The sequence below is a fragment of the Bos mutus genome, chromosome X (genome assembly GCF_027580195.1).
Source record: "Bos mutus isolate GX-2022 chromosome X, NWIPB_WYAK_1.1, whole genome shotgun sequence".
NCBI lineage: Eukaryota > Metazoa > Chordata > Mammalia > Artiodactyla > Bovidae > Bos > Bos mutus.
The window spans coordinates 43,007,113-43,019,047 of NC_091646.1; the positions used below are offsets into that span (position 1 = coordinate 43,007,113).

General features: G+C 48.4%; 1 long non-coding RNA gene across 1 annotated transcript in view; it reads right to left on the bottom strand.

Moving 5' to 3' along the window:
* LOC138986324 (uncharacterized) overlaps positions 1-11,935 on the bottom strand; it is a 71,902-nt gene that overhangs the window by 42,889 nt on the left and 17,078 nt on the right. The window lies entirely within an intron of this gene.

An 11,935-nucleotide genomic window follows, 5' to 3' on the forward strand; every position in this document is an offset into this window, starting at 1 on the left:
GAAAATTATAAAAATCCTCTGCCATCCTGTTCTACCTCCTTCAGCACAATGATTCTCCAGCCACACCTGGGAAGAACTGCTCCTGGTGGACTATACTCTACATTCAGTAGTTTCCAAACTGCTCCTTCCTCTGTACTTAAGCTGTTGTCTTGCAGGAGAAATGGGCCTTTGAACACTTTCATGCTCGGAGAGAATAAAGGACTATTTTCCTAAAGTGGCAGACTGCAAGGGCCTAGCAGCCTTCAACACAGAGTAAAATGAAATCCATGTTTTCAGGGACCTATCAAAAGAGAGATGTTTTCTGGACTCAGGAATCAACTTTAAAAAATTCTTTTATCATTGCAATTGTAGAAAAAAATTAAGACAAGAATATTTCAAAATAGAAAACAAACAAAATAGATCATAGACCTAAATGTAAAATGCAAAACCATAAAACTCAGAAGATAATATAAGAAAACATAGATGACACTGAGTATGACAATGACTTTTTAAATAAAACACCAAAAATGAGATTCAAGAAAGAAATAATTAATAGGCTGAACTTCATTAAAATCAACAACTTCTGTTCTGAAAAAGACAGTATCAAGAGAATTAGAAGACAGGTCACAGACTGGGAGAAAATATTTGCAAAAGACACATTTGATACAGGACCATTATCCAAAAAATACAAAGAACACTTAAAAGTTAACAATAAAAAAACCGACAACCCAATTTTAAAATGGGCAAAAGATCTAAACAGACACCTCATGAAAGAAGATATACAGATGGCAAATAAGCAAATTAAAAGATTCCTCACATCATATGTCATCATGGAAATGGAAATTAAGATGACTGTAAGATATACTATATACCTATTGGAATGGCCAAAATGCAGAACACTGAAACACAGGGAAAGGTGTGTTTTTCCCTGGAATTTTTATTCATTGATGGTAGGAACGAAACATGGTACAGACACTTTGGAAGACAGTTTGGCGGTTTCTTACAAAACTAAACATACTTTTATCAAATGATTCAGCAATCACACACTTTGGCACTTACCCAAAGGAGCTGAAAACATATGTCTATGAAAGAACCAGTCCATGGATATTTATAGAAGTTTTATTCATACTTATCAAAGTTTGGGAGCAACAGAGGTGTCCTTCAGTAGGTGAATGGATAAATAAATTGTAATACATCCAGTTGTTATTGTTGTTGTTCAGTCACTAAGTCACATCCAACTCTGCAACTCCACGGAGTGCAGCACAACAGGCTCCCCTGTCCTTCACCGTCTCCCAAAGTTTGCTCAAATTGGTGTCCATTGAGACTGTGATGCTGACTATTTTATCCTCTGGCACCCTGCTCTCCCTTTGCCTGGTGTGAAGAGATGACTCATTTAGAAAAGACCCTGATGCTGGGAAAGACTGAAGGCAAAAGGTACATCCAGACAAAGGAATATTCACCCCTAAAAAACGAATGAGTTATCAAGAAACAAATACATAATTACTAAGTGAAAGAAGCCAAACTGAAAAGACTACACATTGTATAATCCTTGTGCATCCTCAGTTGTGTACAACTCTGCAACATCTCTGGGCTTCTCTGTCCACTCTTCTCCAAGAATACTGGAGTGGGTTGCCATTGCCTTCTCGAGGGGATCTTCCTGATGCAGGGATTGAATCCACATTTCCTGCTTGGCAGGCAGAGCCACCAGGGAATCCTCTGTACGCATACTGTATGATTCAAACCACACAACATTTTGCATAAGGCAAAATTAAAGACGATTTTAAAAAAATGTGTTGTTTCTAGGGGTGAGAAAGAGGAATAGACAAAGCATAGATTTTTAGGGCAGTGAATACACTATTTATGATTATTATAGTAACGGATATAGAGGTGTCCCAGGTGGCACAGTGGTAAAGAATCCAGCTGCCAATGCAGGAGACACAGGAGATGCAGGTTTGACCCCTGAGTCAGGAAGATTTGCTGGAGGAGGAAAAGGCAACCACCCGACCGGGTGGGCTACAGTCCATTGGGTCACAAAGAGTTGAACATGATTGACGGACTGAGCACACACACAATAATAGATATGTGTCGCTATACTTTTGTCCAAACCGATAAAAATTTACAACGCTGTAAACTAGGGCCTTTGGGTGATTATCATTTGTCAATGTAGGTTCATCAGTCCTTAAAAAAAATTGTATCATTCTGGGGTGTGATATTGATAATGGGGGAGGCTATGGAGGTGCAGAACAGAGGAAAATATGAGAAATCTCTATACTTTCCCGTCAATTATATTTTATACCGAAAACTATATGTAAAGTCCTTGGCAATATAATGTACAGTACGGAGACAGTTAATAATATTGCACTGCATATGAGAAAGATGCTGAGAGTAAGTCTTAAAAATTCTCATCACAAGAAAAAAATCGTGTAATTATGTATGGTGACAGATGTTAACTAGACTTATGGTGATCATTTTTCAACTAATACAAGTATCAAAAAATTGTGTTGTACACTTGAAAATAATGTTATATATCAATTATACATCAATGAAATAAAAATAAAGTTTTACATTTAAGATGGCATTTGAAAAGAATGTAGAAAGATATATATGATTTTGACCAGTAGGAATGACCTGTTGGAGAGATCAGGGGATACAAGGAGCAAAGGGAGGAATCAGGTAGACAGAAAAAATAGGGAGTCCAACATGATGGAACCAAGTGGTAGGCGGGGAGGTGGTGCAGGGGGGAAGGGCATTAAAAGGGGAAGTCAAGGACCTGAGGGAGAACCTCTAGTCTTGGTTGTACCCAATCAGCTACATGCTAGCACCATCCTATATTTGCATAGTGCCGAACCTGGGAAAACTCAGCTGGTAAAGAATCAGCCTACAATACAGGACACCCCGGTTGGATTCCTGGGTGGGGTATATCCCCTGGAGAACGGATAGGCTACCCAGGCCAGTATTCCTAGGCTTCCTTGGTGACTCAGACGGTAAAAAAAACCCGCCTGCAACGCAGGACACCTGGATTCGATCCCTGGGTTGGGAAGATCCCCTAGCGAAGGGAACTCCCACTCCAGTATTCTTGCCTGGAGAATTCCATGAACACAAGAGCCTGTCCGGCTATAATCCATGGGGTCCTAAAGACTTGGACGCAACTGCGCAACATTCAATCTCACTTTACCTAGGGAAAACACACCCCCTTCCCGGATTGGTCCTGGGTGTAACCAATCAGGCACATGCTGCCACCATCCCATATTCGCATAGGGCCAAAATGGGAAACCTCAGCGGGTAAACCATCAGCCTACAATGCATGACACCCTGGTTGGATTCCTGGGTCGGGCATATCCCCTGGAGAAGGGATAGGCTACCCAGGCCAGTATTCCTAGGCTTCCTGGTGGCTCAGATGGAAAGAAACTGCCTGAAATGGAGAGATCCTGGGTTCGTCCTCTGGGTTGGGAAGATCCCCTGGCGATCAACTCCAGTATTCTTGCCTGGAGAATTCCATGAACACAAGAGCCTGTCAGGCTATAATCCATGGGGTCCTAAAGACTTGGACACAACTGTGCAACGTTCAATCTCACTTTACCCAGGGAAAACACACCCCCTTCCCGGATTGGTCCTGGGTGTAACCAATCAGACACATGTTGCCACCATCCCATATTCGCATAGGGCCAAATGGGAAACCTCAGCGGGTAAACCATCAGCCTACAGTGCAGGACACCCGGGTGGGATTTCTGGGTCGGGCATATCCCCTGGAGAAGCGATAGGCTACCTATACCAGTATTCCTAGGCTTCCCTGGTGGCTCAGAAGGAGAGAACCCACCTGAAATGCAGGAGTCCTGGTCTCGACCTCTGGGTTGGGAAGATCTCCAGGTGATGGGAACTCCCACTCCAGTATTCTTGCCTGGAGAATTCCATGAACACAAGAGCCTGTCAGGGTATACCCATGGGTTCCTAAACAGTTGGACACAGCTGCGCAACATTCACACTCACTTCAACCAGGGAAAACACACCCCCTTCCCTGATTGGTCGTGGGTGTAACCAATGAGGTACATGCTAGCACCATCCATTATTTGCATACAGCCAAACCTGGAAACCTCAGCAGGCAGAGAATCAGCCTACAATGCAGGACACCCCGGTTGGATTCCTAGGTCGGGCATATCCCCTGAAGCGATAGGCTACATGTGCCAGTATTCCTAGGCTTCCCTAGTGCCTAAGACAGAAAGAAACCGCCTGAAATGCAGGAGTCCAGGGTTCAACCTCTGGGTTGGGAAAATCCCCTGGCGATGGGAGCTCCCACTCCAGTATTGTTGCCTGGAGAATTCCATGAACAGAAGACTGTCAGGGTATAACGCATGGAGTCCTAAAGAGTTGGACACAACTGAGCAACTTTCTCTTTCACCAGGGAAAACACACCGCCTTCCCTGATTGGTCCTGGGTGCCACCAATCAGGCACATGCTGGCACCATCCCATATACGCATAGGGCCAAAATGGGAAACCTCAGCGGGTAAACCATCAGCCTACAATGCATGACACCCTGGTTGGATTCCTGGGTCGGGCATATCCCCTGGAGAAGGGATAGGCTACCCAGGCCAGTATTCCTAGGCTTCCCTGGTGGCTCAGATGGAAAGAAACTGCCTGAAATGGAGAGATCCTGGGTTCGTCCTCTGGGTTGGGAAGATCCCCTGGCGATCAACTCCAGTATTCTTGCCTGGAGAATTCCATGAACACAAGAGCCTGTCAGGCTATAAACCATGGCGTCCTAAAGAGTTGGACACAACTGCACAAGGTTCACTCTCACTTTACCCAGGGAAAACACAGCCCCTTCCCTGATTGGTCCTGGGTGTAACCAATCAGGCACATGCTGGCACCATCCCATATTCACATAGGGCCAAACCTGGAAACCTCAGCAGGTAAAGCATTAAACTAAAATGCAGGACACCTGGGTGGGATTCCTGGGTCGGGTATATCCCCTGGAGAAGCGAAAGGCTACCCATGCCAGTATTCCTAGGCTTCCCTGTGGCTCAGATGGAGAGAACCCGCCTGAAATGTAGGAGTCCTGGGTTTGACCTCTGGGTTCGGAAGATCCCCTGGTGATGGGAACTCCCACTCCAGTATTCTTGCCTGGAGAATTACATCAACACAAGAGCCTGTCAGGGTATACCCATGGGCTCCTAAAGAGTTGGACACAACTGCGCAAGGTTCCCTCTCACTTTAACCAGAGAAAACACACCCCCTTCCCTGATTGGTCCTGGGTGCCACCAATCAGGCACATGCTGGCACCATCCCATATTTGCATAGGGCCAAACCTGGAAACCTCAGCAGGTAAAGCATCAGTGTACAATGCAGGACACCCCAGTTTGATTCCTGGGTCGGGCCTATCCTCTGGAGAAGCGATAGGCTACCTATGCCAGTATTCTTAAGCTTCCCTGGCGGCTCAGATGGAAAGAAACCGCCTGAAATGGTGAGGTCCTGGGTTCGTCCTCTCGGTTGGGAAGATCCCCAGGCGATGGGAAGTCCCACTCCAGTATTCTTGCCTGGAGAATTCCATGAAAACAAGAGCCTGTCAGGGTATAACCCATGGGTTCCTAAAGAGTTGGACACAACTGAGCAACTTTCTCTTTCACCAAGGAACACACCCACTTCCCTGATTGGTCCTGGGTGTAACCAATCAGGCACATGCTGGCACCATCCCATATTTGCATAGGGCCGAAATGGGAAACCTCAGCAGGTAAAGCATCAGTCGACAATGCAAGACACCCCGGTTGGATTCCTGGGTCGGGCATATCCCCTGGAAAAGTGATAGGCTACCTATGCCAGTATTCCTAGGCTTCTCTGGTGGCTCAGACGGAAAGAAACCGCCTGAAATGCAGGAGTCCTGGGTTCGACTTCTGGGTTGGGAAGATCCCCTGGCGATGTGAACTCCTACTCCAGTACTCTTGCCTGGAGCATTCCATGAACAGAAGAGCCTGTCAGGGTATAACGCATGGAGTCCTAAAGAGTTGGATGCAACTGCGCATTGTTCACTCTCATTTTAACAAGGGAAAACACACCCCCTATCCTGATTGGTCGTGGGTGTAACTAATCAGGCACATGCTAGCACCATCCCATATTTGCAAGGGCCAAACCTGGAAACCTCAGCAGGTAGAGCATCAGCCTACAATGCAGGACACCCCGGTTGGATTCCTGGGTCAGGCATATCCTCTGGAGAAGGGATAGACTACCTGTGCCAGTATTCCTAGCCTCCCTGGTGGCCCAGGGGGAAAGAAACCGCCTCAAATGGAGTGGTCCTGGGTTCGTCCTCTAGGTGGGAAGATCCCCTGGCGATGGGAACTCCCACTCCAGTATTCTTCCTGGAGAATTGCATGGACACAAGAGCCTGTCAGGCTATAATCCATGGGGTCCTAAAGAGTTGGACACAACTGCGCCATGTTCACTCTCACCGTACCCATGGAAAACACACCCCCTTCCCTGATTGGTATTGGGTGCAAGCAATCAGGCACATGGTGGCACCATGTCATATTCGCATAGGGCCAAATCTGGAAACCTCAGTAGGTAAAGCATCAGCCTACAATGCAGGACACCCCGGTTTGAATCCTGGGTCGGGCATATCCCCTAGAGAAGGGATAGGCTACCTATGCCAGGATTCCTAGGATTCTCTGGTGCCTCAGACGGAAAGAAACCGCCTGAAATGTAGGAGTCCTGGGTTCGACCTCTGGGTTGGGAAGATCCCCTGGTGATGGGAATTGCAACTCCATATTCTTGCCTGGAGAATTCCATGAACACAAGAGCCTCTCAGGGTATAACGCTAGCAGTCCTAAAGAGTTGGACACAACTGAGCAACTTTCTCTTTCACAGGGGAAAACACACCCCCTTCCCTGATTGGTCCTGGGTGCCACCAATCAGCCACATGCTAGAACCATCCCATATTTGCATACGGCCAAAATGGGAAACCTCAGTGGGTAAAGCATCAGCCTACAATGCAGGACACTCCGGTTTGATTTCTGGGTCGGGCATATCCCCTGGAGAAGGGATAGGCTACCTGTGCCAGTATCCCTAGGCTCCCCTGGTGGCTCAGAGGGAAAGAAACCGCCTGAAATGGAGAGTTCCGGGGTTCATCCTCTGGGTTGGGAAGATCCCCTGGCGATGGGATCTCCGCAACTCAAGTATTCTTGCCTGGAGAATTCCATGAATACAAGAGCCTGTCAGGCGATAATCCGTGGGATCCTAAAGAGTTTGACACAACTGCACAATGCTCACTCACTTAAACCAGGGAAAACACACCTCCTTCCCTGATTGGTCCTGGGTGTAACCAATCAGGCACATGCTGGCACCATCCCATATAGGCATAGGGCCGAAATGGGAAACCTCAGAGGGTAAACCATCAGCCTACAATGCAGGACACCCCGGTTGGATTCCTGGGTCGGGCATATCCCCTGGAGAAGGGATAGGCTACCCAGGCCAGTATTCCTAGGCTCCCCTTGTGGCTCAGACGGTAAACAACCCGTCTAAAATGTAGGAGTCCTGGGTTCGGCCTCTGGGTTGGGAAGATACCCTGGCGATGGGAATTCCCACTCAGGTATCTTGCCTGGAGAATTCCATGAACAGAAGAGCCTCTCAGGGTATAACCCATGGAGTCCTAAAGAGTTGGACACAACAGACCAATTTCTCTTTCACCAGGGAAAATACACGCCCTTCCCTGATTGGTCCTGGATGTAACCAATCAGGCACATGCTGGCCTCAACCCATATTTACATAGGGCCAAAACTGGAAACCTCAACAGGTAAAGCATCAGTCTACAATGCAGGACACCCCAGTTGGATTCCTGGGTCAGGCATATCCCCTGGAGAAGGGATAGGCTAACCAGGCCAGTATTCCTAGGCTTCCGTGGTGGCTCAGACAGTTAAAGAACCCGCCTAAATTTTAGGAGACCGGGGTTCGATCCCTTGTTTGGGAAGATCCCCTGCGATGGGAACTCCCATTCCAGTATTCTTGCCTGGAGAATTTCATGAACACAAGAGCCTGTCAGGGTATAACACATGGAGTCCTAAAGAGTTGGACACAACTGAGCAACTTTCTCTTTCACCAGGGAAAACACACCCCCATCCCTTATTGGTCCTGGATTTAACCAATCAGGCACATGCTGGCCTCAACCCATATTTGCATAGGGCCAAACCTGGAAACCTCAGCAGGTAAAGCATCAGCCTACAGTGAAGGAAATCCCGGCTGGATTCCTGGGTCGGGCATATCCCCTGGAGAAGCGATAGGCTACCTATGCCAGTATTCCTAGGCTTCCCTGGTGGATCAGATGGAGAGACCCGCCAGAAAGGCAGGAGTTCTGAGTTCGACCTTTGGGTTGGGAAGATCCCCTGGCGATGGGAACTCCCACTCCAGTATTCTTGCCTGGAAATTCCATGAACTCAAGACCCTGTCAGGGTATACCCATGGGTTCCTAAAGAGTTGTACACAACTGCTCAGCGTTCACTCTCACTTTAACCAGGGAGAACACCCTCTTCCCTGATTGATCCTGGGTGCAACCAATCAGGCACATGCTGTCACCATCCCATATTTGCATAGGGCTGAAATGGAAAACCTCAGTGGGTAAAGCATCAGCCTACAATGCGGGACACCCTGGTTGGATTCCTGGGTCGGGCATATCCCCTGGAGAAGGGATAGGCTACCTGTACCAGTATTCCTACGCTTCCGTGGTGGATCAGACAGACCATTCCAGTATTCTTGCCTGGAGAATTGCATGAACAGAAGAGCCTGTCAGGGTATAACCCATGGAGTCCTAAAGAGTTGGACACAACTGAACAACTTTCTCTTTCACCAGGGAAAACACACCCTCTTCCCTGATTGGTCCTCGGTGTAACCAGTCAGGCACAAGCTAGCACCATCCCATATTTGCATACGGCCAAACCTGGAAGCCTCAGCATGTAGAGCATCAGCCTACGATGCAGGACACCCCGGTTTGATTCCTGGGTCGGGCATATCCCCTGAAGAAGCGATATACTACCTATTCCAGTATTCCTAGGCTTGCCTTATGGCTCAGATGGAAAGAAACCACCTGAAATGCAGGAGTTCAGGGTTCAACCTCTGGGTTGGGAAGATCCCCTGGCAATGGGAACTCCCACTCCAGTATTTTTCCCTGGAGAAATCCATGAACACAAGAGCCTCTCAGGGTATAACGCATGGAGTCCTAAAGAGTTGGACACAACTGAACAACTTTCTCTTTCTTCAGGGAAAACACACCCTCTTCCCTGATTGGTCCTCGGTGTAACCAGTCAGGCACAAGCTAGCACCATCCCATATTTGCATACGGCCAAACCTGGAAACCTCAGCATGTAGAGCATCAGCCTACGATGCAGGACACCCCGGTTTGCTTCCTGGGTCGGGCATATCCCCTAAAGAAGCGATAGACTACCTATTCCAGTATTCCTAGGCTTGCCTTGTGGCTCAGATGGAAAGAAACAGCCTGAAATGCAGGAGTTCAGGGTTCAACCTCTGGGTTGGGAAGATCCCCTGGCAATGGGAACTCCCACTCCAGTATTTTTCCCTGGAGAAATCCATGAACACAAGAGCCTCTCAGAGTATAACGCATGGAGTCCTAAAGAGTTGGACACAACTGAGCAACTTTCTCTTTCACAGGGGAAAACACACCCCCATCCCTGATTGGTCCTGGGTGCCACCAATCAGGCACATGCTGGCACCATCCCATATTTGCATAGGGCCGGAAATGGGAAACCTCAGCGATTAAACCATCAGCCTACAATGCAGGACACCCCGGTTTGATTCCTGGGTTTGGCATATCCCCTGACAAGTGATAGGCTACCCAGGCCACTATTCCTAGGCTTCCTTGGTGGCTCAGACAGTAAAGACTCCGCCTGCAATGCAGGAGACCTGGGCTCGATCCCTCGGTTGTGAAGATCCCCTGGAGATGGGAACTCCCACTCCAGTATTCTTGCCTGGTAATTTCATGAACACAAGAGCCTGTCAGGCTATAATCCATGGGGTCCTAAACAGTTGCACACAAGTGCACAACCTTCACTGTCAATTTACCCAGGGAAAACACACCCCCATCTCTGATTGTTCCTGGGTGTAACCAATCAGGCACATGCTGGCACGACCCCATATTGGCATAGGGCCAAACCTGGAAACCTCAGCAGGTAAAGCATCAGCCTACAATGCAGGTTGGATTCCTGGTTTGGGCATATCCCCTGGAGAAGCGATAGGCTACCTATGCCAGTATTCCTAGGCTTCCCTGGTGGCGTAGATGGAAAGAAACCACCTGAAATGCAGGAGTCCTGAGTTCGACCTCTGGGTTGGGAATACACCGTGCGATGGGAACTCCCACTCCAGTATTCTTGCCTAGAGAATTTCATGAACAGAAGAGCCTCTCAGGGTATAACCCATGGAGTCCTAAAGAGTTGGACACAACTGTGCAACTTTCTATTTCACCAGGAAAAGCACACCCCCTTCCCTGATTGGTCCTGGGTGCCACCAATCAGGCACATCTGGCACCATCCCATATTTGCATAGGGTCGAAATGGGAAACCTCCGCAGGTAAAGCATCAGACTACAATGCAGGACACCCTGGTTAGGATTCCTGGGTCAGGCATATCCCCTGGAGAAGGGATAGGCTACCCAGGCCAGTATTCCTAGGCTTTCCTGGTGGCTCAGATGGAAAGAAACCACCTGAAAGGAGAGGTCCTGGGTTCATCCTCTGGGTTGGGAAGATCCCCTGGCTATGGGAACTCCACAACCCAAGTATTCTTGCCTGGAGAATTCCATGAACACAAGAGCCTGTCAGGCTATAATCCATGGTGTCCTAAAGAGTTGGACACAACTGCGCAATGCTCGCTCACTTTAACCAGGGAAAACACACCCCCATCCCTGGTTAGTCCTGGGTGTAACCAATCAGGCACATGCTGGCACCATCCCATATTCGCATAGGGCCAAACCTGGGAAAATTCAGCAGGTAAAGCATCAGCCTACAATGCAGGACACCCCGGTTGAATTCCTAGGTGGGCATATCCCCTGGAGAAGGGATAGGCTACCCAGGCCAGTATTCCTATGCTTCCCTGGTGGCCCAGATGGTAAAGAACCTGCCTAAAATGCAGGAGACCTGGGTTCGATCCCTGGCTTGGGAAGATCCCCTGGTAATGGGAACTCCCACTCCAGTATTCTTGCCTGGAGAATTCCACGAACACAAGAGCCTCTCAGGGTATAACCCATGGAGTGCTAAAGATTTGGACACAACTGAGCAACTTTCTCTTTCTTCAGGGAAAACACACCCTTCCTGATTGGTCCTGGGTGCCACCAATCAGGCACATGCTGGCACCATCCCATATTTGCATAGGGGCAAACCTGGAAACCTCAGCAGGTAAAGCATCAGCCTACAATGCAGGACACCCCGGTTGGATTCCTGGATTGGGTATATCCCCTGGAGAAGGGATAGGCTACATATGCCAGTATTCCTAGGCTTCCCTGGTGGCTCAGACAGAAAGAAACTGCCTGAAATGAAGGAGTCCTGGGTTGGGAAGATCCTGGTGATGGGAACTCCCACTCCAGTATTCTTGCCTGGAGAATTCCACGAACACAAGAGCCTCTCAGGGTATAACCCATGGAGTGCTAAAGATTTGGACACAACTGAGCAACTTTCTCTTTCTTCAGGGAAAACACACCCCCTTCCCTGATTGGTCCTGGGTGCCACCAATCAGGCACATGCTGGCACCATCCCATATTTGCATAGGGGCAAACCTGGAAACCTCAGCAGGTAAAGCATCAGCCTACAATGCAGGACACCCCGGTTGGATTCCTGGATTGGGTATATCCCCTGGAGAAGGGATAGGCTACATATGCCAGTATTCCTAGGCTTCCCTGGTGGCTCAGACAGAAAGAAACTGCCTGAAATGAAGGAGTCCTGGGTTGGGAAGATCCCCTGGTGATGGGAACTCCCAC